The sequence below is a fragment of the Fringilla coelebs genome, assembly GCF_963513975.1.
Source record: "Fringilla coelebs genome assembly, chromosome: 4".
Lineage (NCBI taxonomy): Eukaryota > Metazoa > Chordata > Aves > Passeriformes > Fringillidae > Fringilla > Fringilla coelebs.
The window spans coordinates 3,172,108-3,195,613 of NC_140032.1; the positions used below are offsets into that span (position 1 = coordinate 3,172,108).

General features: G+C 47.7%; 1 protein-coding gene across 1 annotated transcript in view; it reads left to right on the plus strand.

The window, feature by feature from the left end:
- The first annotated feature begins 16,308 nt into the window (after positions 1-16,308).
- SMOX (spermine oxidase) overlaps positions 16,309-23,506 on the plus strand; it is a 51,838-nt gene continuing 44,640 nt past the window's right edge. The window contains exon 1 of the mRNA XM_084205189.1: positions 16,309-16,462. The gene's annotated coding sequence lies outside the window, so the exon portion shown is untranslated. The remainder of the gene's footprint in view (positions 16,463-23,506) is intronic.

A 23,506-nucleotide genomic window follows, 5' to 3' on the forward strand; every position in this document is an offset into this window, starting at 1 on the left:
CCTCTGCTGCTGATCCCAAACAGCAGCAAAAGGTCACAGCCTCAGTCCTCAAATGTCCCAGAAGAGGAAGTGCTGTACATGCTGACACTGTCTCCTCGACAAAACAGCAAGACCAAGGCTGCAGCTGGGGTTTCAACAGCCTGACCTTGAGTAACACAGGCTTGCCAGCTTGAAGAGAAGGTAAATGTGTGATTTGGGGTGGGGAGGCAACAGTGGGAGGGAAAGATTTGGCTTCCAGAAGGGCAAATCTCTCTGGATCCCAGTAATAATTTCTTCACTGCAAGAGTGGTCAATCATTGAAACAGGCGTCCCAGGAAAGTGGTGGAGTTACTGGGACTGTTCAAAAAACATGTAGGTGAGGCCCCTGGGACATGGGCTAGTGCTGGCCCTGGCAGTGCTGGGTTAAGAGTTGGATTCGATGATCTTAAAGGGTTTTTCCAACCCAAATGATCCTGTGATTCTGTGGTGATGCTCCACATGCTGACAGCACAAGGAAAGGAGTGTAGGTGCCCTGCAGAACACATCTGTGCCTCACATGGGCATTGCCAGGACCTCTGGGACAGCCAGGCTGGGTGGGGGCTGAGCCCCCAGCAGTGGATGCAGCTACTGGATCTGTCCTGGGGCAGGGAACCAGTCCCTGGATTGAGACCAGCAACCCACAGAGCGTGGTGACAGCTGTGAGCTGCAGCTTGTAATGGGCACTGACACAATCCCTGACCATGGGGACGTGTCCTGGCACAGGCCTGTCAGCTCTGGGCTCATGCTGGGTCTGAGGAACCTGTGCCTGGGGGCTGCACACAGCCTGTGGCTTCATGCCCTTCCTTCCTCGTTAGGGCATCTTGGCTTAAAGCATTCGAGTTGAAGCCTGGCTCTTGCCAACCTCCAGGGCTCTCCAGCACCACCCCAGCATTCCTGCACCATCTGCCATGCCCATATGCCAAGGTTTTGTCCAAGGGCACTCTGCACATTCCCTGGACACCACTCTTGGGGGGGTTGAGGACAGCCCTCACAAGGTCTTTGAGTTGAAGGAATAACAATAATTTCATTTTGTACCCAAAAAGAGCAGGTGAACCAGAAGAGACAGGCAGCAATCCCAGTTCAGAGTGGACATGGGTAATCTATTCCAGGCAAGAATAGACACTAGCCCACAGCATTTAACCAGGAACTGCTTCCTGGGGAGGGTGACTCTGGCAGTGTGACCATAGTCCTGGTTAATGAGATCATTTGTCGCCGGTTCAATAGGTGTGAAGGACCTGCTTGACCTTTTGCAGTGGGAAAAAGTCCATGGCCTTGTTTAACACAGTGAAATGGCAAGGTCTCAGCCCTGGAGAAAGTAGCTACAGGCAGGAAATGTGACTGGACATATGGACAGGGGGCTGTAAGGACCTTGTTTGCAAAGAGAGGCTGGACCAGAGTAATGGACTGGCCTGGCCTGTTTGGTTTGGGGGTTTCTGTGTGCTGTCTTGTGATGGGAGCAGTGGGAATAGGGGCAGGGCAGGGATTTTTAAGGGTAAAAGAAGGAGCAATGACTTCAGCCAGTGCAAATGGATTTAGGTCTGTTTTGGTCACCAGGGTCACTGACTGAGGGGGCAGTGAAGCTCCCTACAGCACAGTCCAACAACTTAGGGAGAATGTGAGTTGGGATGAATTTGTAGGTGCTCCAGGGCCAGGAACTGCCAAGTTGATCTCATTATTTGACCAGGAGCTGCAGGAGAGACTTTTGGAGAAGTCTTGAGCTCCTCGAGTTATCAGCCTGGGATCCTGACTGCAAATCAACAAGCCTGGCTCCCTGGAGTATGGAGGAATTGGTTTGTGAGGAGCTCCTCACACCAGTCCATGAACTGGCAGTCAGCTTCCTGATGGAAATTTGTCCTGTCCAGTGGTAACATCTCCCTGGCTGTGCTATATCAGAAGTTCAACAAATGCAATGTGTTTTCTGTGAAATGTCCAGCATTCCACAAATCTGACATTCTGATGGAAAAAAAAAAAAAAGTCTGCCTGGAAAATTCCCAAGCATCCTGACAGTGTGGTGTTAGGAAATGTGACAGCATTGTGCTGTCAATCCCATCCCTTGGGTGTAACCTCATGCCAGACCTGAATAACCTGTCACTCTTGGATAAAGGCTCTGGCTCTCTGCCCTGGCTCCCCTGTCCCCACTGAGTTTGTTTCCATGGATTTCTGCCAGGAACACGGCTTTATCTTGGTCTCCTAAGGAAACATTTGGGAGCACACTTTGCATAAGTATGGAAGAGGCCCGGCTTCATCTCTGTCCTTTGCTTTTTACCTTCCCTTGAAGCATTTGACCAACTTCCACCAGATTTCATGGCAAGAGCCACAAATATAAGCTGGTGGTTGACTTGCACCAGAGTGGAATCACAAGGCACAAATCCACATGGAATCATTAGGCATTGTCAGCTTTGTTGCATGTTGAACTACTGTTCATGTTGACCTATTGCTCTCTCTCCACTCCTCTTTTTGTCCCTGCAGGGTGAGTTTGAAGGGGCCTGGAAAAAAGAATTTGCAGGGTCATCTCCCTTTTGCCCTCTGTATGGGGTTTGCAGTAGCTCTCCCCAGCCCAAAGTCAGGCTGAGTCCCCTTGCTTTTCCCTCTGGATGTTGCTCTGTAGAGCAGAGCCCATGGAGCTGCTCTCAGATCCTTCATTAGCCTCTAAAAGCCTCTGAGATTCAGCTGCTTTAGAAAAGAAGAAGTTAATTTTTCATGTTAATGTAGCACTTTTGACTTGGCTGTCCAGAAGCTACATTGTGAAAACAACCAACATTCCTGCTGTAAAATTCATGTGCTCCTCAAGGGGTTGCAGGGAGGCTCCAGGAGTTTGGAAATCATAAGTTAGGCCTTCAGCCGAAGGCTGGAAAATTCAGTGGATTTTGGTGTGTATGTGACTTGATAAAATCTTGGTTTCTCCATTTATTGAGCAACTACAAGGGTGGGGTTTAGGAAGGGTGATGAGGATTTGGACACTCCTGATGACAAGGTGTGAGCTGGCCATGTCCCTTGTCCTAGAAACATCTCAGGTGGACAAAATGCATCAACACAGAAATGAGATGTTTTCTGGCATCTGATAAAACCTGTGAGCTCTGGCATCCAGACCTGCCCTGATTGTAAAATGGCCACAGCCACCACCAAAAGCAAGAGTCATGCAGTGTCCACACCTACACAGGATGCCTGGAATAACCTCCAGGAATCACATCCTCCAGGGATGTCATTTGAGGATGGAGCCCACTCTGCTGGGAGTGTTTGGGCTGAACAACACCTCTTGTCCCACCTGCATCCTGCAGGAATGAGGGACTCTGTTATGGAGCAGCAATCTCCATGCTGCCAGCCAGGTGGATCCTTGGAGAAATCCAGGTGCTGCCAAGCCATCCTCTGACCCTGCTCTTCTGGAGACACAACATCTCCTTGCACTCCTGGTTTGGAATAGGAGTGAGGTGTTTGTGAGGTCTCTAGGATGAGGTGAGAGATGGGAATTTGACTCCCATGTTCTCAGAAGGTTGATTTATTATGTTATGATATTATATTTTATTATACTGAAGAATATGATACTAAAGCTATACTAAAGAAAGAGAAGGATACAGATAGAAGGCTTAACAGGAAAGAAGAATAAAACTCATGACTGATTCCTCAGAGTCTGACACAGCTGATGGTGATCAGTCATTAGGTAAAAAACAATTCACATGTTTGGATAAACAATCTCCAGACCACATTCCAGAGCAGCAAACACAGGAGAAGCTGAGGCTTCTCATCTTCCCAGGAGAAGAAATCCTGGTGAAGAAATTTTTCAGAAAATATCTTGGTGACATAGGAGTCTCCTCCCCAGCCACCCAAATATGCAGCTGTGGTGCCAAGGAGGCTTTCACAACCTCCTGTGTGACAGTGGTAGACGTGGGGAAGGTGATGATGTCAAGGGTGGTTGCTGCAGCCACATCAACATCAGGGTGTGTGCACCCTTTCCAAGAATGTGGCTGTGGGGTGTGGGGTCACAGCTGAAGCCCTTGGATGGGGTGGATGGAACACGGGGATCAAATCAATATTGACCCAGACAAAGCAGGGGAGGACAAGCGCAGGAAAGAGCCTCAAAAGGAATTTGAGGGGGACAGTGGGAGTCCATGGAGAACAGTATGATTAAAGGACTGATCCTGCTTCTACATGCCACCTCTGGGAGTGGCCACCAGCTGACCTCAGTGTTAGAGGCACTGACCACCAAAAACTCAGTTTCTTGCTTGGTTTGCCCAAGCAGAGAGACCCCAACAATGGAAGGAAGGTCACAGGCTGCTCTTGCACCCCTGACCTATGTAAAAAGCAGAATAAAGACCTCTATGTTGTCAGAAGAGCTTCAATTAAAAAAAAAATCCAGGTGAGGGACCCTGGTCTCTGTCTGGGGGTTCATGGAGAGGATCCCATTGGAAGGCAGAGAAAGACCATGGAGCAGCAGAGACTGGTGCTCTCTTCTCCTGGCAGGTTTGAATTTCCAAGTGCAGAGTGTGGTGGGCGAAAGACAGTCAGCACATGGTGATGGATAGCAGGATTATGGATAGATGGCATTATTATGGGTTATTGTGTCTGCCCCATCCCTGGAAGTGTCCAAAACCAGGTTGGACAGAGCTTGGAGCCACCTGGGATAGTGGAAGGTGTCCCTGCCCATGGCAGGGGGCTGGAACTCAGTGGCCTTTAAGGTTCCTTCCAACTTAAACCATTCTGTGATTCTAAGAATGTATGATTCTGTGATCTCTTTGATGAGTTACCTCAGTGACAGGTCTGCAGAAAGGTCTGGGGGTCCTAAGGGATGAGTCTTTATGCTTCAGGACCCCACTGCACCCCTGTCTCCTGTGGGAAAAGCACCCTGGTTGCCCTTAATGTGGAAAGGAGTCAAAATTCTCTTTTGCACCTGAGGAAGAGCCAGGCACAGCCCTTACAAAGCAGCATAATTCAGGAAGATCTCCAGGTTCTCCCCTGGACTGCAGCCCAGAGGCGCTTTGTCTGAATTTAGCAATGCTCTCTGATGTGTGGGATTTAGTTAAAAATAAGGGCATTTATCAAATTCCCTGAGTGCAACAAGGAGAGGGGTCAGCACGTTCCTGCTTCCCAACCTCACAGCCCAGTTCTGTGGAACAAGGATGTGCGTTGGAAAGGGAGGGCTGGGCCAAAGGCCACCAGGCTCACCCTGATTTCAAATCCCTCCGTTCCCTTACAAGCCCAGGGAATCTCCAGGGGAACTCTCTGCCTTCCAAAAACACAGGAGCAACAAACTGAAAGGCCTCTCTCCGAGTCTCTCCTGACTAAAAACTATTAGCCAGATCAGCTGAATGTTCTTCTTTTAATTTAATTTTAATGGCCAAAACTTATCATCCAGGCAGCAGATCTGATGTTTCTTGGCTAGCAGGGATGATTAGATCTCTATAACTATATGCTACCAAGTGCTCTTGCTACAATAAATAAAGGTCAAAGGCAAGACACTTCCTGCTACTTTTGCTGACACGTGGCTGCCATTTAGTGATTCATAATCTCTACACACGGCTTGGCACACGTAGGGGATTTTTTTTTTTTTAATAGGAGCTGTTTTCCACTTGTGCAAACACAACAAAGGATTTAAAGGGACCTGCTCTGAGCCACCTCCACCAGCAGCAAGATTCAGCGCAAGGTAACAAAGATGAGCAGGAGCATGGGCTGTAGGTTGAGCTATGCACAAGTGGGAGCTGATTCTCTGCTGGCTTTTAGGGGTCTTTGAGCTGAAAAAAGTTTAAAGCTATGCCTGTTTCTGATTTTTTAATAGTTTTTTTTCTTCTGTATATCCCAGTACCTCATGTAACTGCATAGACACTGATCTGTTTGAGTGGCAGATTATAAATGCTGGGAGATAACAAAACCTGATGGTGTTTGGGTAGGATTGTGGTGGGCTCTGGTCTTCCAGTCCCCAGGCTGGGATTTAGTTCTGACATGGACTCTGATGAGATAAATTTTATTATCTGGATAGGAAAACGAAAAAATAGTATAGGAATTAAGTGTTTTGCCAAGTTGGGTCTGCTCTGTGGTTTGTACAATGTGTTGGTAGCAGGTGTACAGGGGCAATTGCAAAAAGATGTGAAATGTCCTTCATATTTAGGAAGAAAATTGGTCATAAGCTGCTTGCTTCATCCATCAGGCATTCTTAGCTCTGAAGAGTTAGGTTGCGAAAGACTGTGGTTATTTTATTTGAGACAACTTTTTTCTGTTTCTGTGGAAATTATCTGCAAGATTCAGACAAACCTGAAACATCAGGACGTGGAGAGCTGCTGGGTATTTGGGTGTTTGTCCTGAATGCAGTGAAAAAGAATGACTTTTTTAATGCACTCTCACTATTTCTCAGAGAAAATCAGACTTTTCTGCACTAAAAGTCTGCCTCATCTCCCATTTTGATTTGTTTCAATGACCTCATAAGATGTTTCCAGCTGGAGGTGGAGTGGGAGATGTGCATCAGTGAGAGAGTAATTCCATGAAGGATTGTCTGTTACCTTTGGTGGTCAGTCCACTTTGTTTCCTTTTGATAACTTTATTTTTCTACTGTGTGTTCATGAAATGTTCAGGGAAATGGTTTGAATTCTGTTGTTTGAGTGAATTCACCACGCAGTCATGGAATTGCAGAATCATGGAATGGTTTGAGTTGGAAAGGACCTTGAAGATCATCTTGTTCCAATCTCCTGCCATGGGCAGGGACACCTTCCATGATCCCAGGCTGCTCCAAGCCCCAACCAACCTGGCCTTGGGCACTTCCAGGGATGGAGCAGCCACAGCTTCTCTGGACATGCTGTGCCAGGGCTCCCCACCCTCACAGGGAACAATTCCTGCCCAATATCCCATCTAAATCTTCCTTCTTTCAGTCACTTTGGGGTTTGCACAGCAGCCCAGCTCAGAGACTACTCTTAGTTGTGCAGCAGGAGCCAGTCCTTGCATGGGGAGCCCACAGCTGAGGGGCACAGGAGAGAAAAAGCTGGCTGGGGAAGGGGAATCTGAGTGGGAGCCTTGCAATCCATGGTCCTACTGACTGAATCACACTGCTGATGTCATTTATTGGGGCTGTTTCCTGCTGAGGAACAGACTCAGCAGCACTCAGGTCTCCAGCCACTGCTGGCACACTCCAGAGCAGTGAATCACCGGCGCTGTTTGCTGAGCTGAGTCACTGGCGTGGACAGAGACCTCACAGAAAACATTCCTTGGTGAACAAACTACTCCAGCATCTCAGTAAAAAAAAAAAATTAAAATCCAGGTTCCTCTCTGGTGTTCTTTGCCTGATGAAAGGAGGATTTTTCTCAGTGGAATATCTCTGCTCCGAGGTGGTGCCTGGGTGCAGAGTGACCTGTGTTTCCAGCTGGCAGAACAAAGGCAGGGATGGTGTTTGAAGGCTGTTTGTTCAGCATCCCAGTAACAAGACTTTGGGCACCTGGAAACTTTGGCAAGCAAAACCTGTATTTCATTATTTCATGGTCTTTTTTTTTTTTTTTTTCTTCTGAATTCTAAGGAAACAGAGGAGAAAAAAAAAAAACGGTTAATATTTTTCTTTTTTTTCTTTTCAACAAAAAAGGAAATTGTGCAAGGAGGGGGAAAAAGTTGTTCCAAGGCCAAATTATCACCTGCTCACTTTTATACTGGCTCAGATAAGTAAAAAGAGAACTGAAGGAGCACACAAAGGAGGTCTGGAAAAATCCTGTGTTCAAGGGACATGGGAGTGAGGGAACAGCCAGCCAGTGTCTTGGCTCTACAGGAATTAGTGGCCAGCAAATGAAATTAGTGGGATGCCTCCATGAAGGTGGGTCCTCATGTAATGGGTAGCTGAGCTGGAAATGTCTTTCTGAAGGATATTGTGGATACAAAAAGGTTCAGGAGGTAAATGGGCAACTGAGAGGTGATGGAATTTATGGAGAGATATCTTCTGGGATTTACTAAGCAGATAAATCCCATCAGGCTCAGGACATCCCCTTGAGGTGAATATAAAGAAGACAAGGAAAGCTTTGCGGAGATGTGTTTTGTGTGTTTGATCCTGTGATAATTTACTTGTGAGGAACAAAGTTCTGAGAGTTCCTTGCATTTCAAATTCCAACAGACCCAACCTCAAGCAGCATCTCATGGCCACTGGTTTTGGTTTTTTTCCCATCACTTTAGCCTGAAGCAGCAGGAAGGAAAATGAGCTTGGCCACTAAAGCCATGGTACTTTGCACCATGTGAGCAGAGCTGGGAACAGCATCCCTGGGCACAAGGGGCAGGAAAGTGTCCTTTAAAGGTCTGAGGTGCCCCAAATGATACCAGAGAGCTTATGAGGATGCTCAGCTTTGTATTACATTTTCTTTTCCAAGTCCCTTCCTACCTTCATCTGCACCAGCCAAGGCAGCTTCCCAAGCTGGATGGAGCCTGAGCACTGTGGCTCTTTTTATTCCCCTAATGTGTCCCAGCAACACTGGACAGCCAGCCTGGCATTTTGACTGAGATTTTAAAGGCTTGCTATTACTGATTTCTCTTTTTTCCATTTCTCTCCCAGAAACACTGGGTTATTTCACCTTTTTTTTTTTTTTTTGGTTAAACTCTTGTTTTGCCCTTCCTTTGGGGACTTGGACAAGGGACATAGCTCCTCAAAAAATATTAGCACCTATCACCAGCTGTAGAGGTGTGCTGCTACTTCTCTCCTTCCCCACCTCAGAGCCAGGCAAACACATTCTGTTCTTTTGAGATTATATCCTGGAGATCTGAATGTCACAGCAGGCTGTGCAGTTTAACACAGGAAACATTTGTGCCTGCTATTTAAGAGAAATAAGTTGCTCATGTTTCCCTGGGAACCAGCCTGTCAATCGAGCTCACTTGACTCCCCTGTTATTAAAATAAAATGTGAAAGAGTAAATGGATATATTGCAAGTTGTGCAAGGGCAAAAATGCTATCTGGGTGTGTTCTGTATCCAAGATATGCATCCCTACGCAAAGAAGAAGCGTTTTTTCAGCTTTTTCAGATGGATTGCTGTTCTTTTGGATTTCTTTTGCTGGCAGCGTTGTGTCTTCACACACAGAACTAGGAGCTGACTGTAAAAGAGCCCCCTGCAGCTCAGCAGTTGTTGGATTAGGTCTGTGTGCAGGTTATACACAACACTTGCTCCCCAGGCTCCCTGGCACTGCTTTTGTGGCTCTACCGAGCCTGTGCTCTTTATTACCCCTCTGAGGCCGTTCCTTCAGAGCTTTCCTCTCCACCCCAGGAGTGTTTCTCACCTCATTTTTTTGCTGGTTTATGGGAGGGTTTATCTTTAAGACCTGCCACTGGGAGAGGCAGCAGGTTATCCGTGGGGCAAGGCTATTTTTAGGGAGCGCAGTGCCAGGACGGCTCCCAGCCCTTGGCAGCGAACACGTGCTGAGCACAAAGGCAGCCTCTGTGCTCAGGGCTGCAGAACTGGGCACCCTCAGGAGCTGGGAGCCAGGCACGGGCAGGGAGCAGGGCACAGCAGGAAAATGGAGCTGCTCTGGGCAGGGAGAAGGGCTGAGGCTGCTGCGGGCACTGCCAAGGCAGAGGAGGGGAGGCAGGGGCCGCAGAGATGGGATGGAAACAGGGGAGGTTCTCAGAATCATCCTCTGGCTCTGCAGGTATCAGCTCTTGGCTTGTGAAGGGAAGTAGTCAAACCAGTAACATAATGCCTGGAAGAGAGATATATTACCTGAAACACCTGACCAGTGACTAGTTTTCATTTTCCCACCGGGTTTTTCCTCCACCTGCTGTGAGATAAAGGCAGGAGCTGTGCTGCCGTCAGCAGCAAAGCCTCCTCCCAGATTTCCACATCCAACCCTGTTCCTTTGCACCTGCCAGATTTTAATTTCCTGGATTCTTTTTGTGTTCAGAGTAGTTTAAGTGATTGTGGTTTCATGCAAACTGTGCTGAATTGGCGACAAAGGGGTGTAAGTGCTCACGGCTGCTTTCACAAGAAGGCATGTTGGGTGAGATAAGACTGGATCTCCTGGGGATAACTTGTGAAGGATGTGCTAGAGTGCACAAAATAGTGATAAATTGCTGAGAATCCAGTTGTTGACTGTGTCACACAATATAAGACATGAGAACACTGAGGGCTGGAGCACCTCTCCTGTGAGGAAAGGCTGAGAGAGCTGGGGGTGTTCAGCTTGGAGAAGTTTCCAGTGAGAACTTAGAGCCCCTTCCAGGGCCTGAGGGGCTCAAGGAGAGCTGGAGAGAGATTTTGGACAAGGGCATGGAGTGACAGGACAAGGGGAATGGCTTCCCACTGCCACAGTGCAGGGATAGATGGGATGTTGGGAAGAAATTCTTCTCTCTGAGGGTGCTGAGCACAGATTGCCCAGAGAAGCTGCGGCTGCCTCATCCCTGAAAATGTCCAAGGCCACGTTGGAAGGGGCTTGGAGTGACCTGGGCTAGTGGAAGGTGTCCCTGTCCATGGCAGGGGATTGAAACAGGATCATCTTTCAGGTCCCTACCAATCCAAACCACTCCATGAACCTGTGATTCTCTGATGAAGGGAAATAGCCAGCTCCATGCAAATTACAGGATATGCCACTGATATTATTCCTTGATTCATTGTCAATATTTACCTGAAGAAAGCAGACCAGCTTGTGGAAACAAAATCCAAAGAAAGTTATTAAAATCAGGGGAACCATGTCTATCCCACAAAGTCCCTGACTGAAAATAACTGGGAGCTGAGAGTGGTGAGTCCCATTCTCCCACTTGTGGAGACTCAGGCTGTTCCCCGAGCACAGCATACAGGTGTGTGGAGAAGATAGTGCCACCTTTTAATCTGCTTCCTGCCTGTGCTCCAGGGAAAGCATTTCCAATTTTCTTCATCCAAATGAAATCAAAAGGGCACTTCAGGTACAAGAACTCGCAGGAATAGAATTATGAAGGATTTTTAAATTTAGCAGAGAGAAATTTGTGGTAAGAATAAGTAATTGGGACTTGAAGCTTGACAGGCAAAAGCCAGAAAGAGCAACATAGTTCAACTTTTCGGGGTGTGTGCTTGCTACCCCAATTTACTGAGGATTGCAATGGACCTTCCACACATGGATTTTTTCACATTGTTGAGATTGGATACTTTTCTCAGCAGCTGTATCCTTCCAGAAATCCATGTAGGAAAGTGCCAAAGCCTGTAGCTCTCAGGACATTAGAAGAAATTACTGCTTGAGCAGTCTCATTCCAGAAATTGCCTTCCTAGAAGGGAATTAGGATGAACAAACATGGGAGGGGAATTTCTCCTTCTCACCTGGTCTAGTTTTATTGCTAACCACAAAGGTGAGCTGGGTGGTTGTTCTGTGTCCAGATTGCTCATCATCAAGGGGAAATATTCATGAGAGAGCTCCCTGTCACTTGGACAGCCTGTCAAATTGCAAAGGTCATTGTTACTCATTCCCATGAACTGCTGCAGCTACACTGGGATGACTGGAAGGTCACAAAGGCTTTTTTAGCAAAGGGCAGACCCTCTGACTTTTGAAACTGCCTGTAGCCTGAATTTACTTTCAAAGGGAGGCTGCTGGGCTTTCAGGTTCCCTTTGTAGTCTTGGTAAAACCTTTAACTGACTTATTGTCAGGGGCTTGTGAGGAAAAGGGGAAAAACACCCACAAGAGGCAATACTGTTTGATCTCTGTCCTTCCTTGTTGTGCTTGTGAGCCAGAGCCTTGCTTCAGATAAAATTTCTGGTGGGATTTTGTATTTATGTTAGAATGTTTCTGTCTCCTGCACCGGACGTGGGTTTGGTTTTTTTTTTCCTCCTGGGAACGTATGTTTTTGTTTGAGTGCTCAAGTGTTCCTCAAGTGGGTGAATGAATCATGGAAATTCCGTATTATGGACGGATGGAAAGATAATAAAGCATTATATGTGGGCTTTCATGGTAAGTTTGCTTTGCAGGTAAAAGGGATTAGTCTTTCTCTAGTAAACAAACAGTGCAGAGGATGGAAAAGCCAGCTGGGCTTGTTTGGAGTTGCTGTAGTTATTTAACACAGGTAATTTTTTCAGACTGTACGTGGTGTCCTGCTTGGGGAAACACAAGCAGCTTTGTCACTGTGTGTCACCCTGCCTAGAGCAGGAGCTAAAATCAGTACCCAGATACCCTTAGGATAATAATTCCTGGGTTAGAAAACTGGAAACCCCTTTTCTGACCTATATATTTTCTGTTCAGGTTATATCTTAACTTCATGAGGGTCCTGCCAGATGTCAGTGTGTGAGTGGATCCCCTAAAAACTTGACCCAAACTCACGAGGCCTTTTCACTGCAGACACACTCCTAATGCCAAAGCCAAATCTGGGCAAGAGTGGGCAACCTCTGAAGCACAGCACACCCTGTGGCTCATATTAGGGGTCTTTGTACTGAGATTCCTGATTTCAAGTAGATAACAGCACTTTTCCCAACATTTTTTAATCTGAGGATGAAAAATGCTGTGCAACAACAGTAAAAGGCAAAACCTTTTCATGCCAAACATCAGGAATGTGGTGCTTGGAGCACAGAGGGGTACTCTGGGCTGCTTGTTCTTATCTGCCAGTCCTGCTCTCTTTTCCAGCCAGCTGGATCCTTATTTTTCTAAAAAAAGCTTCATGTCAGGCTTAATGCTCATCTCACCTGACAGTTCTAGGAATGGGGCATTTTGTTGGTCAATAGCAATCTTTAAAACAATCGCTTAATGGCTTTAAGTCATTATTTTACTTGGCAGAAAATTAAAGAAAAAAGCAGCATCAGTCAATCCAGTAGATCTCCAGACTTCAAACCTGCCCAAACCCAGAAATACAACTTCACAGAGTGCCCAGGTACCCTCCCATCCTCCATGTGCCCACCATCAGCTCTCCTGATTTGTTTTCTGGAATTCCTTCCCCATTTGAAGGTGTATGTGGAAGGACATGAGACCTGAGCTATTTCTGTCCATTCTGTGGTGCAAAAAACCCTTCCAAAAGAGACCTTCCAGGAAATCCTTCACTTTTCTTTCTTCACATTGATTATGTCTCTGGATTGCAGCTCTGGGCAATCTTTTCAGGTGTGTTGTACAAGGTCTTTGTATTCCCTGGTTTTTTAGGTTAGGCTCTTCAGACTTTTACCATTTGCTTTACATTTCAGTCATAAACCTGCCCTTCAAGAGCGCTTCCCAGGAAAGATACTTTATATACTGTGTGGTCTGCTTATAGAAAACAAATGTCAAAGGCATAAAAAAATGCTGATTTTAGGATTTCATCAAATTTCCTTGGGACTACTGTCTGCAAAAGGCACCAGCCCCAGTCCTATCTGTCAATTACTCTTCCTTAATGCATTCAACACTGTATTAAACATGGGCTTGCAAGGTATTTTAGCTTTATTTTCCCACAGGTAATTGCATTTCTGTCTGCCCTTAAAACGCCTCACAAGCATTCCTAGGGTTTAGGGCTGGCTCTGTTGCCAAATCTAAACTGGAGAAAGAGGGTAGAGCCCAGGGGACTCCTAATACCCAGAGCTTCCTAGAATTAGCTCAAATCCTTCTCGTTGCAGCCAGACGAGCTCAGAGCTGGTGCAGCCCTGCAGCACAGTTGTTTATTTGCTGTGGAGGAAATAGAAGTGCCATTCAGTAGGAATTGGCTCACCAGTTTTCCCAGCTGCTGGATGACAAGCATCCCTCATGGTTCAGCTTTTTTGTGGGCACAGGGGGCACCAGTTTGTCCTTCATGGCCCCTCTTTACCTACAGCCTGGATTTGAGGCAGCCCTGAGGGGCAGGTGTTGCTCTGTGAGATGCTGAGGACTCCAGGCAGGAAATCCTGGCTTCCCTTCCATCCTCTGCAGATAAGGATTTCCAAGCTGGACCATCAAACTGTCCCTATTTCCTTACTACCTTTGACTTTGTCCAGTCTGGTGGGAAAGGCTGCTCTTTGCAGCCTCGTTGCCAATTCCTCTCTTTCCAGATAGAGCTGGTTAGAACAGGGATATGGCTCATTTCCCTCAAGTCCTTTAATTTGCAAAGTTCTGCTTCCATCTGTAGGCTTGGTGGAGACCCAGAGAGGCAGGTGTGGGAGGGCAGAGCCCACCACCAGGCACAGGCTGGCTCCTGGGGTGTGCTGCATGGGGACAGCCACCCCGATGGCTGGCAGGCTCACAAACCACATCCTGAACAGCCTATGTGGCCATAGAATCATGGAATATTCTGAGTTGGAAGAGACCCACAAGGACTAAACCATCCAATTTCTGGTCCCGCTGGCACATGACAACCCCAACAATCCCATCCTGTCCCTGAGAGCATTGTCCAAACTCTCCTGGAGCACTGGCAGCCTGAGGAGCCTGGGCAGTGCCCAGAACCCTCTGGGGGAAGAACCTGTCCCTAATATCCAACTGAACTCCACCTGAAACAGGTTCATGCCATTTTCTTGGGTGCTGTCAGTGGTCACCAGAGAGCAGAGATCAGAGCTGTCTCTCTACTTCCCTTCCTAAGGAAGCTGCAGACCATGGTGAGGCCTCTCTTCAGTCTCCAGCTGAACAAACTAAAGGACCTCAGCCACCCCTTGTAAGGCTTTCCCTCTAAAGCCTTCCTCAGTTTCATGCTGCTCCTTTGGATGCGCTCTGAAAGCTTTATATCCTTCTTAAATTGTCCCTTGTCCTATACTGATTGTCAAATATTAGAGTGGCTTCAGCATCTGGGTGCTTTGAGGGGCTTTGAAGGGTTTTAAGTCCAGTGGTGAATGGCAGCACTGAAGGGCAGTCAGGGAAGCTCAGGGTCTGGAGAAAAACAGCCTGCAAGCACTGCATATATGAAATTGAAAAGTTTGCACAGTTGTCTGATATCTGAGGGGAGCTGGGAACCCCAAATCCACGTTATTCTTGCTGTTTTCCCCAGATGTTTTGGCTGGCTCAGCAACAGGTGCAGGTGCAAACCTCTGGCAGGCAGCTGAGCGTGTTTTATAAAACCTTAAAATGCTTAAAGGCAGCGTGCAGACATGACTGATTTCCATCCAAGGCACAGTCTTTCCTCCAGACTTTCCCTCCAGGCATCCAAAAACAATTTCAGCCAGTGTTTAATGGGAAGGCTGTGGGATGTCTGAGTGCTCCAGCTCCATGGTGGACCCGCATCCCCTGAGTTACGCATTGCTCAATCCTGGTCACAAACTTTTTTTTTGGAAAGGAGCTGTAATTTAATAAAACCTGTGTTTATGGGGCTGCTGCTTGGAGAGGAGACTTTTACCCTGGAGCTGCATGAAAGGCATCGAATTCAGAAGGAACAGGGACATCTTCCCTTTGCTTTAGGGCTCTGAGTGCCAACTCCCAAACTGTGACACTGGAACTGGATTTTTTTGGCTTTCTCTTCCTTTTGGAAGAAGCCTCTATGGCACAGGCTCTGTGCCCAGAGCCACTTAAGAGTATTCTTATTATATACAGAATTGCAGAATGGTTTGGGTTGGAAGGAACATTAAAGACCATCTTGTTCCAACCCCCAGCCATGGGCAGGGACACCTTCCACTAGACCAGGCTCCTCAGAGCTTTGTTCAAACTGATCTTGAACATTTCCAGGGATGGGGTGTCCAATACACATTTAGTATGTATGTATATCTAGATATATGTATACATACACACAAAATGTTTGTTTTTTAAAATATATACAATAAAATATGTATTATAGTATATATATAGTACATATATGTATTATGTATAAATATGTTAACTTTGCATATACATTTTATATTATAGTGTTTATATATACATAGGAGAAGGTCTTTTGTTAGCTTTTAGGGGTCTTCAAGCAAAAAAAAGTTTAAAGCTATGCCTATTTTTGATTTTCTATAACTTTATTTTTTTTTCAGTATATCACACTGCCCCGTGCAACTGCGTGAACACTGATATCAGTGAGTGGCAGAAACCAGATGGTGAGAGATAAGAAATTGTGACGGTGTTCGGGTAGGACTTTGGAGAGCTGTGTTTTTCTGGACCACAGGCTGGACTTTAATTGTGAGGTGGACTCCGATGAGATTAATTTCATTGTCTGGACAGGAATAGGAAAAAACTCGTGCACGAATGAGGTTATTTTCCACACTGAGTCCGCTTTGTAGTTTGGTGAACGCCCCGGAGCAGGGGTATCAAAGCAGCCTTGAAGTACAGCGGCAACCGCAAAAGGTGAAAAAGACCCGTCTCACTTAGGAAGAAAATTAGGTTTAACACGCTTGCTTCACCAAACAGGCGCTGATATCTTTAGAGTTTCACGTTCAAGTCCCCTAAGATCAGAAGCGGGGCGGAGGAGGTGGCGCAGGAGGCGGAGGCGGAGAAGGGGAAAGAGGAGGAGGCGGAGGCGGGGGATGCTCGAGGCGGAGCCGGGGCGGGCCGCAGGGGAGGCGGCTGGAAAACAGGCCGGCGCTGGTTCTCGGCCCGCAGTGCCCGCAGCCGCCGCTCAGCCGCGCCGGGAGCCGCTCAGCCGCGGGAGGCAGCGAGGCGAGAGCCGGGCGGGCGCCCCGACCCCGACAGTCCCCTCCGGCACCGCACAGAGAGGTACGCGGCGGGCGGCGGCCCGCTCCCCTCGGAGCGTCCCCTCGCAGGGTCCCCTCGGCCCCCTCAGCCCGCACCTGCGGCGGGAGGGCCGGTGCCGCCTCGGCGGGGCTGCCCGGCTCCGTCCCCGCACGGAGCGCCCGGGCAGCGGCGGGGAGAGGGCGGGGGGCTTTGTCTGGGGGCACAGACACGGGAGCCGTCCCACACGCCCGCCGAGCCGAGCCGCTCTAGGGGCCGTTCCCGGTGCCCCGTCCCACACACCTGCCCGAGGGGCCGTTCTCGGTGCCCCGTCCCGAACAGCACCCTGAGGGTGCAGCCCGGTGCCCCGTCCCGGACAGCACCCTGAGGGTTCAGCCCGGTGCCCCGTCCCGAACAGCACCCTGAGGGTGCAGCCCGGTGCCCCGTCCCGAACAGCACCCTGAGGGTGCAGCCCGGTGCCCCGTCCCGAACAGCACCTTGAGGGTGCAGCCCGGTGCCCCGTCCCGAACAGCACCCTGAGGGTGCAGCCCGGTGCCCCGTCCCGAACAGCACCCTGAGGGTGCAGCCCGGTGCCCCGTCCCGAACAGCACCTTGAGGGTGCAGCCCGGTGCCCCATCCCACACACACCGCCCTGAGGGGCCGTACCCCGTGCCCCATCCCACAATCTCATCTCCCCAAACTGCTCCAGGGGACGTTCGCTGTGTCCCATCCCACACGCCCCAAACCAGCCCAGGAATTTGCAGCCCCTCATTCCTCCGCCCCTCGACACCCCAGCCCAGGTACAGAGCCGGTGTCATCCCTGCCGCTTTTTATGGGGACCATGGGAGAAAGGATCGCTCTCTCGGCTAAGGGCAGAACACGCGCGGTTGTGTTGGGATTTTGGGGCGGTTTGGGTGGTTTTTTTCCTCCCCCTGCCGTGTGTTGATGTCGGTGAATCTCCCGCATGTGACACGGGTCCGCGCGTGCCTCCGCATTCCCCGCCTCGGCGTCCCCGGTGATGACACCGGGAGGAGAGGTTCAGCGGGGAAGTCACCGTGCTGGGGATGCGAATGACGAGCGGCGAAGGCTCGCTCCCGGCTTGTTTGTGTTTCTGCTGTTTTCATGTTTATACAAAGCTGTTACAATACCGGGGGCTTGGCGGCTCACACCGGCGTTTTCAGTCGAATCCATCGACTTGTGCGGAATTGCTCCGTCTTTGAGATCGGTGTGGTAGATGAGGGATTGATTCCGAATGCCGGGTAGTAAAATGCACAATGCCAGTTGTCAGTTATGAAAACTCAAAACAAAGCTTTTATTTACATTCTCAGCCCCATACACAGAGCTGCTCTGCTGCATCTTTGCTCTGCTCATCCCACAAAGTGCTTTCCGTGGGTTATAGACATGCTGTCTCAAACCTAGTTATGGGACCAGCTGTAGTTGCCTGATATATTAGATGTAAACACGAGCTTTACATAAAAGTGAAACCATATATATCGCCTAACACATGTCCATTCTGTGATCCTGCGCAAACAAAGTCGAGCCCAGAGCCCTGTCCTTAGCTCACCCTGTTGATCCACTTTTCCCATAGCCTGTACAACGCAGTCCTGTTCCCAGAGTTACCAGACAGGTTTAGTGGAGACCAAGAAATCAGCCCAGGAGCATTTCTGTGTGTTGTGCAAGAATGCTGTTATGTTCTCAGTCCTTTACAGATGTTGTTTTATTGACTTAGTGATAGCATTTTGCTCTCCGAGGTCCTTTTCCCTTTCCAGATTGTTAGACCAGCACTTACTAATCTTTTATGGCACTGCTGTGGAACAGATGTACCGTGTTTTTTAGGGAGTAGCAAGCTCTGTGGTTTCAGCTGGCTTTACCTCTAAAAAAAACCAGCACTGCCTTTCCCTCGTGCCACTGTTGTGGAGCGGGTAGCCGGACTAGGAAGCCTTTTTGGATGACTACTGAGCTGGCAAAAAAATCCAACAGGCTTGGGTCTGACTCAGTGCCTGGATCCAAATCATTGTGTGGCTGATCAAATGTTTACCTGGACTTCTTTGGGTTTGGAGCAGCACCCAGCTGGTATTTTGGCAAAGCTGTGCATGGAGGGGGGTGTAGAGGTCTTTAAATGCTAAAAATGTTGGGTGCTGTCGTCATTTATCCCTCTCCATTCTTTGGCTCTGTAGAACAGCAGCTCTGGAGTTGTTCCTTTTTGTGCCAGGCTGCCCTGAAACGCTGGAGCGTGCGGCTGGAGCACCACAAACACGCTGCACGTGTTCTGGGCTCCCGTGTCCTCAGCCCTCTGCTGGCACTCATGGTTGTCCCTCTCTGGTTTGAGCTGGAAATTCTTTCTCCCCGTTGTGTCTCTCCCACAAAAGTGCCGTGAATTAGCTGTGGTGTCTCTGAAACTCAGTGTTTTTCTGGGATGGAGGAATCTCAGTTGACTTGGTGGCACTGGAGGGGTTGAGGTAGAGTTTGGAGAACTCTGTCAAATTGTTGACATTCATTGCAAACAGCAAACACGGTTTCTGGGCTCCCTACAGCAGGTGTGATGGTGCTTTTGCTGACTTCCACCTTAGCCAAGTAGTGTAATTTGGGTTTTCTCACTCATCCATCTTCAAAAGCTATCAGACCCCTGTCCATTTCTGCCTCAGAAACTTGGAGGAGTATTCCTGCATCTCATTACCAGCCTCAGGAGTGTATCTGCCTGCCTCTCAACCCTACTTCCATAATTTCATGTTTTCTGTTCCGGTCATCTCACTGAAAAGTAATCCCTTCTAATCAAATCTGAGGTTCTCCAACTAAATTCCTGCTGGCCCAAGTGAGTATCTAAGGAAAATTGTGATGCTGACTTCTGAAGTATGTGGAATTACTTTGTATGATTGGGTTGTACAAAAAAGAGAGATATTATTTTCTCTTGGTTTTTTTCAAAAGTATTAAAAATGCAGCCTGCTCTGTTTCACAAATCTCACCACTGTCTCCTTCTCTCAGTAATTGTAATTAACAGACCAGAAAATGGAAAAATGTAGAAATACCCTTTCCCACTGGCCACAAACATTAGTCCTCTCCAGAAGTTAATGAAGTCAAGTCTATGGAAATTAAATAACTGATTTTTTTTTTTTAGTTCTCTTGGTGAGCTAAAACATTGTGTTAGTGTGGTAAATAATAAATAAAAGAGCTGTAAAGATCTCCTCTTAGAATTGATGCGGGTGAAGAATGGATTTGAACTCTTCTTTCTCTTGAGGGTCTAAACCTCTGTCTTTAAGATGTGGCTGAGGGATCTGTCCTGCTCTGCTTCCATGCAAAAACTGATCTAAGCACAGCAGTAAGGTGAGAGAGATGGTAACCCACCATGAGAATAGGGAATAAAAGCATAACCATAAAAAAATCCCAAATGCAACCAATTAATCAAATTATGGAATCCTAAGACACAAATAGTTTTACAAGTGACGCTTCAAAATCACCTTTATGGTGTTTCCAGACTGTGTTATAATCATCTTTGTTGTCTTCCTGTTGAGGGAACATGAACATTTTCAGCTACCTTGATTTTGTGTCCCATTTTCATTGGCTCTGTTGACTTTGCTGTGTCTGGGCATTCCTTGCTCTGTGTTGAGGGCACGTGGGTGTGTGCTCTGTAATAAATCTTGAGTTTATAGAAGTCACTGTGGAAATTGGTTGAAAAGCTTTCCTATTTTTTTTTCTTTTTTATAATCTAAAATTTCAGTGGTTCCTTCTTGTTTTAACAAAAGATTCCAGAAATACCATGGGTGGGAATATGAACCACTTGGAAAATAAATCTTCGTGGCGACTCCAGTTACCACCGCGAGCATGGTGGCACCTGAGGAGCAGATTGGTGTGGTGCAGGTGGTGTGTGAAGAGGGGCTTTGGAGGAATTTACTTTGAGGTCCTGTTTTTGTGTTTCCATGAGAACCAGTGCCCTTGAGGGGCCCTGGGATAGTGCAGGGCTGCAGGCTGAGAAAGCTGTCCGCCTGGAGAAGAGAAAGCTTGGGAATACCTTTGACCATCTTCCAGTGCCTAAAGGGGCTCCACCGGAGCTGGAGAGGGATTCTGGATAAGAGCCTGGAGTGACAGGACAAGAGGGGATGGCTTCCCACTGACAGAGGGGACTTTTAGATTCGATATTAGGAAGGAGTTCTTTACTCAGACAGTGATGAAGCCCTGGCACAGAAGCTGTGGTTGCCCCATCCCTGGCAGTGTCCAAGACCAGGCTTGGAGCAACCTGGAATAGTGGCTGGTGTCCCTGCCCATGGCAGGGAGTGGGAATGAGATGATTTTTAATGTCTCTTCCATCCCAAACCATTCTGTGATTCAGCCAGCAGCCCTGAGCTGTGGATAACCCAGCACACAGGGTTTTTATAACAATGTATTTGCTGTCTGAACCCGGCAGCAGCGTGACAAGGACGTTTGCTCTGGGAGATGTACTCTGTATTCCGGTGACCTTTTCCTCTGGAACTTTTTAAATGCAGTGAATGTGGTGGTGTTTGGTGACTTTTAATCATGCCCTTGGTTTTAAGTGCAGATTTGGTGTTATTTTTCATGGCAGCTTGAAGATTTTGTTTTGTGACGTGTTGGGGCCAGGGCTGTGAATTTGTGAGGATGGGATGGAAAGGAAATTGTAAGGATGCAGCAGGAGTGGTTTGGCTCTGAGAGAGGCCTGCGTTGCTCTGAAGGTGATGAGCTCAGCAGCAGGAATGTAATGCAAGAGGGGTGAAAAAGCCCCTCCCTGCTTTTCCTGTTGGAGTTTGATCCCTGAGCTATTCTCGGGTAGTTCTCTGCTACCAGGCCCTGTTTTAAAGTCTCAGTTAAACAAGGCACTTATTGTTGGTGCTCTCTAATTCCAAGTGATGGTGGCTGGCAGCTTGCTGGGTCTGAGGGAGACAGATTTTGCAGCCCCAGAGTAGTGATTTACACAGGGCTGTTGTTGGATATTCCCTCTTTGGGGCAGTTTTTCACATCATGCTGTGAAACCACGTTTCCTTCACTTCCTGGAGTAGAAGGATGGAGGGAGCACTGGGGGCCACAGTACAGATCAGTGCCAGAAAGGGAGTGAGGAGATCTCAGCTGTGGAGGGCCCTAAAGAGCTGAACTGATGTAAACCCAGGCAATTTCAGTTTGTAGGGAATTTTTGGTTTGGTAACTTTCACTTCTTTTATCCTATAGGTCTTTCAAGGGCTGCAAAGCCTTTATAATGGCTTGAAAAGTTCATTTAATTCCACTTTTAGTGTGTGTGTCTGTACTTACTGAGTTCAAAGGCAGGAACTACCTTTTAATAATTAAAGAAAATATTTGTTTTCCTGGCTGATGAAGTAGAAAATTAAATGGATGTCGATAACTGTTGAGGAATGGATACTGTTATTCATTTCTTCACAATTAATTATTCTTGATAATGCCAGATTTTCCTAAGTGTGTTCTCTAGATTGAGCTGAGTGGCATGGAATAGTGTAGGTTCCTGGCATGCTCAGAATGACTGAAATATTGGACAGGATATGGTGGTGTTGGCACATTTTGGGAAGGAGGAAGAAAAGGCACATTGGTTTTGGATCATTTGTGTCGTGAAGTACTTACTCAAGCTCCCTTGTAGCTGATGTAGGCAGAAAAAGCCTTGTGCTAGGTGAAGCAGATAGTCCTAGCCTATCCCTAAACTGGGAATTGCATAGGAAAGGAGGAGGTTCTTTTCTTTTCTAAGGGTTGGTTCAGTTAAATTAATTTTCCAGGGTGGGTGGGAGTGGATTTTCTCCCAAAGAGGTTGCACAGGTGCAACATTCAAGCATGCTCAACTGATGTTTCTGTTGGATGAGTATTTAGTCTGAAACTGAATTTAAAATTCTCCTGTCCCATGGGATGCATGTTCCAGGATATAGATGTAACCTCCTGCTTTGATCTCCAGTCTTTTTCTAACAGGATTTTCTCTTTTGAAATCAGTCACCGCTGTGATCCCAGCAGACTCTGCCAGGAAGATGTGCCTGGTAATCCTTTGGTTGAACTCCTGAAGCTCACAGACCCTTTGGGAAAGCCTGGCAAGCTGGCATGAGGGTTGTTTTGCAAGAGCCTGGCTTTAGGAGCGGAGCTGTCCTGAGATGTTTTCTCTGAGCTGTCCTGTCTCTGACTGCTTGTTTCCTCTCTTGCATAACTCTTTTCCAGCCGACAGAGCACAGGCTGACGGGTCACTTACACAGATTAAAGATGCTACTTCTAGGAAAAAGAGTCATCCTATTCCTGTGCATGTTCTGTTTGACTGTGTGTGTGAGATCTTGGTCAGGGAGCCCACACACCCTGGCAGAAGATTGTTATTTTTATGGGGTTATTTTTTATTTGGATCCAATCCCTGGCCTGTCCCATGACTGATGCTGTCAGCGCTACACGTACAGTCAGGGCTGTCCTTTAAGGACAGTACAAACTAGGATCTAAGTTTTCTGGGATTGCATAACTGTGCCCTCTTATGTGCCAGGGTGTACTGACAAACACACACACATGTGGTCATAGCTGGGATGTGCTCATAAAACACGTGGGAATATTTCTCCTTGGCACCACTTCTTAACTTCCTCCCTTGTTCCATAGACAGAGCTTGGAGGTTGACTTTGGATTTTCAAGAATGAGCCAAGAGGATTGTGGGGGGGCACACAAGGAAGCAAAAATTCTTAAAACGGCTTTGATAGGTCGAGGTTTAACCCTGAGATCAAGGTTGGTACTTCAGAGCCTGCAGTTGGACGCTCTGCTGCTCGGATGCTCTGACCCCACAGGACACTTTGTGCCATTCATTAATGCTTGCAGGAGCATAAAGTCCTCCCAGCAGACTAAATTAAATGTCCTTTTCTAGTCGTGGGCAGCTCACACCATTGCCCCAGTGTCACAGTGGCATCTGGTGTCTCTGTTTGGCCTTTGAGAGAGCTGGACAAAGGGCTGAGTGTGACCGTGGGCTTTGGAGTGAAGCACCGGGTCATTAATCTTTTTGTTTCCTCATTCCCTTGGGGTGGGATCCAGGGCTGTGGTGGGCAGGGATCCAGTCCTGAAGATCTTCCACATGAAAATATTCCAGGGAGGAACAGAAGAAAGGCCTAAAGAGAAGAAAGAGAGAAC